Raw genomic sequence first — 7,626 nt, 5'->3', positions numbered from 1 at the left:
TATTCTCAACAGGAGGGAATTGATTATGATGAAACATTTGCACCAGTTGCTAGGTTAGAATCCATAAGGATATTTTTGGCTTATGCTGCTCACAAAAAGTTTACTGTCTTTCAAATGGATGTGAAAAGTGCTTTTCTCAATGGAGAATTAGAGGAAGAAGTATATGTTGAACAACCTCCAGGCTTTGTAGATTCCAAATATCCAGATTATGTCTACAGGCTTGATAAAGCACTTTATGGACTTAAGCAAGCTCCTAGAGCATGGTATGAGACTTTAGCTCAGTTTCTTCTAGAAAGTGGATTTAACAGAGAAACAATAGACAAAACACTGTTCTACCTCAACCATGGAAAGGACTTACTTCTGGTCCAGATTTATGTTGATGATATCATTTTTGGGTCTACAAATGACAGACTTTGCAAAAAGTTTGCCAAACTGATGCAGTCAAGGTATCAGATGAGTATGATAGGGGAACTTAGCTATTTTCTGGGCCTTCAAGTCAAGCAGAATGAAGAAGGCACTTTTATTTGTCAAACTAAGTACACTAGAAACTTGCTGAAGAAATTTGGAATGGAAGATTGTTCAAGTGCATCCACTCCCATGGCCACTGCAACAAAATTGGACAAGGATACTGGTAAATCAGTAGATATTACTGATTACAGAGGTATGATTGGCTCTCTACTCTATCTAACTGCTAGTAGACCTGATATCATGTATGCTACCTGTCTTTGTGCAAGATTTCAAGCAGATCCAAGAGAACCTCACTTAACAGCTGTGAAAAGAATTTTCAAGTATCTTAAGGGAACAGCTGATCTGGGATTATGGTATCCCAGAGAATCATATTTTAAACTAATAGGTTACTCGAATGCAGATTTTGCAGGTTGCAAAATTGACAGGAAAAGCACAAGTGGAAGCTGCCAATTTCTTGGAGGTAGATTGGTTTCTTGGTTTAGCAAGAAACAAAAGTCAATTTCCACATCAACTGCAGAAGCAGAGTATATTGCTGCAGGAAGCTGTTGTGCACAGATTCTTTGGATGAAGAATCAGTTACTGGATTATGGGTTAACATATTTCAAAATCCATATTTACTGTGATAATCAAAGTGTTATTGCTATGACAGGTAATCCAGTTCAACACTCTATGACAAAGCACATCAGCATCAGGTACCACTTCATCAGGGAACATGTGGATGAAGGTACAGTGGAATTGCACTTTGTTCCAACAGATCAACAACTAGCAGATATCTTCACAAAACCACTGTGTGAAGCTACTTTTACAAGATTGGTAAATGAACTTGGAATGGTTTCAGGTTCTTTCTCTAAATCTGCTTAGTTTTGTTCTGATGCATCAGACTTTATGATCAGTATTTACAGAAATTACTCTCATTGTGTATTCTGTGCTTAATTGAAAATTTGCTTAAGTACTGACTGTTGTCTGATGTAAGTTTCTCAACTATGATAGTGATATGTCTGTTACTGTAACTACTCAATCCTATGAGGATACCTATGCTAGATGCTGACCTAGTAGTCTTCAATAAACTAGGGATCCCATGTAAGAAGTAATTATTTCTGTGGAAATCTATTGACACAAGCAAATTCTGATATTGAGCTTAGTTGAGTTTACTTTGTCTATCTTATTACTAAGTCACAAACTAGAATATTGCTTGAGAAGAACAAGGGCAACTCATCAAAGAAAGAGTTCTAATGCTAGTAAATCTGTTTGGATGTACTAAGTGCTGATAAACCTCACTTATCAAAAGAAAAAGAAAAAGAATCAAGGATTAACATTCAGGTACTCCTTTGAGATCTAGAGTACAAATGTGGAAGGAACGACCCAAGTGCATTGCTGGTATTAAGTAAATATGCATCAGAAAAGCAAAATATTTTCTTGGTGACTTTTCACACTCTATGATTACTGGAGAAATACTCTTATAATAGCATAAATTCTGATAAGCAGTCGTGACTCACTTACACTGAGAAGCCATTGTAAAATGGAATTTAAAAAGATACACAAAATTAGCACAAAATATTTGAGGTGGACTTAAGCATGAACTCATTCAATAGTAGGTTTCAGAATAATGACAGGTTTTTGGTAAAGTTTTAGTTTTGCCTTATTTCTAAGATATACTAAAGTGAATCAGACTTTACTCTTTGTCTGATATTTAGCTTAATGCACACACTAAACACTCCATATGAATGATGAAAATAACTGTGGTGATCTATGTTATTTTAGATGAACAGTTTCTGTGTCACATTGCACACATTCGGAGGACAAGTTCTGATTGCATGTTCTGATGATTAAGTTCTGAAGAATCTATATCAGAATTTGTGTGAGGACTTACTAAGATAGGCATTCATTTTTCGAGTTGAGAAATTATGTTCTGATAACTGTTAAGTTCTGATATAAGTCTAAGTTCTGATATTCAATTCTGATTCTTTACTTGACTTATTTGTGAATAAAATCTAAAAACAGTTTCATCTTAAATCAGACTATGTTTGGGTAGAATATTAACAGTCAATATCATTAAGGAAAGTGGTTCACGACACGTACAGTAATTTTTACTTGTTACTTGTGCGCATTAACCCTGACTTACACTTCCAATGACTATTTTTCGTCTTCCCAGTCTAGGGAGACGAGGTAGAATTAATTCTACCTGTCAGCATTGAATTTCCTTGCGTCTCCTGGCATTCTTTTGCCTATATAAACAACCACTTCACATAAGCCTTAACATCAACTCTTTTATCACAAAACTCATCTCCAATTTCTTCATATCAAAAACACCATGGTCAATTACAATATATTTTTGAACTATGAAACATTCAACATGGAGCTGAGCTGTGAAGCCTGGCAGCAGGAATGGCACGTCACTGCCATTCCTGATGAGATATGGGACTCAGTTCCTCAGGAGGTACTCACCCACCTCCTGTTCTTGTACATGGATTACCATCGTCATCTGGAGTGATTGGAGGAGGAAAGGCTGGAAGCTCTCCGTCAGCAAGAGCGAATCATACGACTCGCTATTCTGTTTATCGAGAGTAGGAAGAAGAAATGATTTATTTTCTTCTTCCTGTTTTTCTTCATCGTCAGCCTTGCCCTGCTTCTTGAGCTAGGACTAATGCTGTTGATGTTAGGTTTAGCAGCTTAGGACAATCTTGTAAAAGTTCTGATATAATTTAAATTTCATGAATGTATTCTCTTAATATATTAATGAAATTTCTTTTTTTACAAGTTCTTGTCTCTGAGATGTTCTGAAATGCATTGATAAATCCTGATAAATATTCATATTCTGATGACCATTACAATTTAAATTTAAATTAAGTTCTGATTTTACGTTATCAGTACTTGTTCCCTTGATTTAATTTGGTCATTCTCACTCGATTTTTTTTCAAAATATTGGTGTTGCAGTGAAAAATAATTGAAAAAGTGGAAACAGTTTCAATTTTGAATTAAAACTGATTTACCTTGATTAATGGAATTACTGGGTAAGTGGAATGGTTTTTCCTTGAAAAACTGCAAGTGGGTAAGTAATGATTACTGTTTTCCCGTGCCCATTAACTATTCATTATTACTGCATGTCTGATAGGTGTCCAACGATTACATTTTTTTTAAAAGTATAAGTAAGACAGAGAGAGGATATTCTAATCTTTTATTCACTTTTATACTTTATCTCTCTATTTTCTTTTACTCACTTTTTACTCCTGACGTTGGTTTTTCATTTAGACATTTTATCAAACACCTAACAGGCACTCTTAAATCTCGATTATTTTCATGGCACCTAAGGATTTGATCATTAATGGAGCTAAATTTGTTCCAAATAACTATGCTGCAATTCTTGATAATGCTGAAGCTCCGTCTGAGTTGCATTTTGTGCAAGTTCTTCTTGCACACAGTGAAATCGGGTATGCATTGACCTAACCTTCAACCTTTTCGAGCCAACAAGTTCTGACATTTTAGAGGACTGGAAACTTTGATAATGGTGGTCAAAATGGTACTCCTAGTATTGTTTTTGAAGTGGGTGATTCTACATATGGGGTAACTCCTGGTACAATTCGCAAGGCCCTACATCTACCAAAAGGATGTACTTTTTCAACCCCGGAGGAATCAGCTCTTAAAGAGTTCATGGCTAGTTTGGGGTATGAGCAGAGTTTGGAAAAGCTTGGGCAGTTGAAACGGGCTCATATCAGAAAGGAATGGAGCTTCTTCTTTGACTGCATAACTAAAGCTTTTGGGAATAAATGTTCAAACTTTGATGCTATTCCTATAATGAGTCAGCACATCGGGTATGCTATCATTAACCAAACTCATTTTGATTTTGCAACTGTTGTGATAGGTTTTATTGGGGATAGGATGACAGAAGATAGGAATGTTGTCTACTTTGCTAGATTTTGTCAGCTTATTATTAATCATTGTTGTGCTGATAACCCCCAACCTACCACTGACTTAACTCCATCTTTCAAAATTGTAAAACGAGCCTTTAATGATTTGCTAAATGCTGATGTTAAGAAGAAGGTGGTTAGATCCTTACAGATTCCTCAATCTGTAAAACAGATCTTAGTAAATGTTGATCCTGATACCTACAGATCTGTTTATCCTGATGTCCAATCAACCACCACATCTCAAACACCACAACAATCATCAGCATATACCACTCATACTACTCAACCTACCCTCAGACAATATCTCAAATCATATCTCTCCACTTCACAGACAGTTCAACCTTCATCCTCAGCACCTCCTGTGAAACCTTCATCTTCCAAGGCTCAGAGGACAAAGACAGTTCCCCAAACACCTCAGAAGCGAAGGAGGATTGTTTTGAGAGATGAATCTGACAGTGAGGAACAGGTTTCTACATCAGAACTTGTTGTCAAAGAAGCTGAGAAAGTTCCTTCTCAGAAGGATTCTGCAATTGGGGGATCTAGGCTTCTCAAAAGGCTCAAAAGAATGACTGTTGATGAAACTCCCAAGGAATCCATATCTTCAAAGAGATACAAGAAACAGAGGGCAAAAAGGCCAGTTTAAGATGATGAGGAAGCAGCAGCTAAGGAAAGAGATCAGGAATCTCTGATCTCACAAGAACCAGTTTCTGCTAAGGTCCCTGCTTCTCCATTACCTTCAACTAAGGAAGTTTTTACCGAAAAGGCCAACACACCATATGTGTCTCCTAGCACTGTATCTCCTGTTAATTCAGGCACAAGTACTGATATTGATATTCAGAACTTGGTTGTGCCTGAAGTACTTTACTTAGAAGCTCCAACAGCAACTAATCCATCAACAACACCTGTTACTGATGCTGCTCAACCTCCAGAGTTATCTACTACACCTTCTCTGCATCTAGATGTTGATGATCAGAATATAGGTGAGCATCAGGGTATGGCTGTTAATCAGAACTTGGAACCAGATCAGCAATTAGAGGATGATCCTGAAGCCTCCATTGCTACTCATACTGTTGTTTTATCAGAAGATATGATTCGTCAAATTCTGATGCTGCAAATGCTGGAGATACTGTTGATGCTGCTCTAACTGCAGATGCTGATGAAGCAGGTCCTTCATGACATACTCCTCAACAAACTGTTCTTAAATCTGAATTTGTGAAGAAGTTTGTTACAAGAGAAGCACCAGTGCCTTGGAGTGAAACTTCTGCAGGACATGAGTGGACTAAGGAATGGAACTCAGTTTCCTGTGTTCTAAATGCAAAGCATCTTGCTGAGCACCTGACTAAAGCTGATGAGATGTTAATTACTGATGATTTCAAAACACAGCTTAGAGTCACTGCATTGAGTACTAAACATCTACAAGGTCTTCATTCAACTACTCATGCAGAGTTACATAAGATTCAGGAAGAATTCATTAAGCAAGAACAAGTTCAGAAAATTGACAAGAAAAAATTCTTCCAACCTACCTTTGACAGAGTTGCTTATATTGAGAAGACTCAAGAGAAACAACAAGCTCAAATTAATGATATTCTGAAAAATCAAGCTTCTCAGCAATCTTAACTTAATGAAATCCAAGCCTCAGTGAAATTGCTTGTCCCTCTTCTCTTACCTGCTGATTCCAAAAAGGGGGAGAAAGTAATTAAGTCCAATTGCAAAACTGATAAGACACTGAAGGGGAAGGATGATGAAAAGGATGACCAAGGAAACTCTGGAATGGGTAGAGGTCATAGTCAAGGTAGAGGTTTCTCATTAAGAAAAGCTGAAATCACAAGTCACAGGACAAGTTCTGCTACTGGTAAAAGGATAAGTTCTGATGAACTTTTAGATCTTGATGAAGAAATGTCAAGACAGTTATTTCTTCAGGAAAATCCAGGAATGGACTTGGAAAGTTTAATGGAAGAAGAAGCCAGACTTAAATCAGAAAAAGTCACATCTAAATCTGAAGCTTCTGGTAAAAAGATACTTCCAAAACTTAAAGGCATTGTGATAAAAGAAATGACAAATATTGAAGCAACATTGGCTAAATCACAACCGCAGATAGATCCAAGATCCAAGGGTAAAGAAAAAGTTGGTGAACCTATCAAGGTTTATATGCCTCCTGAGAATGAAGAAATCACTGATGAAAAGGATGATCTTGCTCTGACTTCAAGAAAAGTTTTTAAGACAACCTCTGACATGGCTCAAGTTGTTCAGAGTCAAGAGGCAGTAAGTTCTAATATTTCAAAGAAGCAAGTAACCTCTGACATAGCTCAAGTTAACTTGATATCAGAAGATAAATCAAAGACACTCCTACCAGGATTCACTAAAGCAAAACAGACTCAACCTTTGAAGACTGCTGCAAGTGGTTTTGAAGCAAGAGTAGTTACTGGAAAGGAAGCAAGAGATAAAACTGGATTGAGAAGTGCTGATGAAAGAAGAATACAAAACACTACCAATGATCCAACTTCCTTGAGTGAACCAGGTATTGGAGCAACTCTTGAGAGATTGAATCAACTGGAATCTGTATAAATGGTTTACCATACGTACTTGAAAGAACACATCTTGTTGTACTTCATGACATATGGTAGGGTTTATCATATAAGGCAAAATGCCATTCCATTGAAGTATTTTGAAGAACTGGAGCATGTACTATTCTTACTTCAAGTGAATGACAGATTAACAGAAAGTGCTGCAAACTATTTGAAGGATCAGATTCAGAGACATAAAAGGCTTTATTCTGTTAAGTCTGACAGCACATATCTTCCAAAGTACAGAGATTACAAGGGCGATATAGTTGAAATAAAGCCCAACACTGCTAAGATTATAACTACTTTTCTGGGTTACAGGGCTGTGGAATTCAATCTTGAGTCTGATAAGGCATATTTGATCAGACTGGATCAGGATATAAGAAAAGCTAAGATTAATGATCTCAGGGCTGCAATCTTTCAAATTGGTGAAGATACTGCAGAGCTTAAAGATGCTAAAAGGAGGATGATTGATGAACTTAGATATGCTGAGAAATGTTTGTTGAAGAACTATCTCAGAACAACTCCTGACATCAGAGAGATCAGAAGATGAAGCCAAGTCAAGATCTACAACTGATTAAATTATGATATTTGTACAGACTGAAGCTGTTATCAGAAGTTAAAGATTGGTAAAGCTTTAAGGACTATAAGTTGTAGTTATCTAGTCTAATTTTCATGCATTTGTACTTAAT

Source organism: Apium graveolens, chromosome 6 (assembly GCF_009905375.1).
Source record: "Apium graveolens cultivar Ventura chromosome 6, ASM990537v1, whole genome shotgun sequence".
NCBI lineage: Eukaryota > Viridiplantae > Streptophyta > Magnoliopsida > Apiales > Apiaceae > Apium > Apium graveolens.
Note: the sequence above shows the minus strand (reverse complement) of the source record.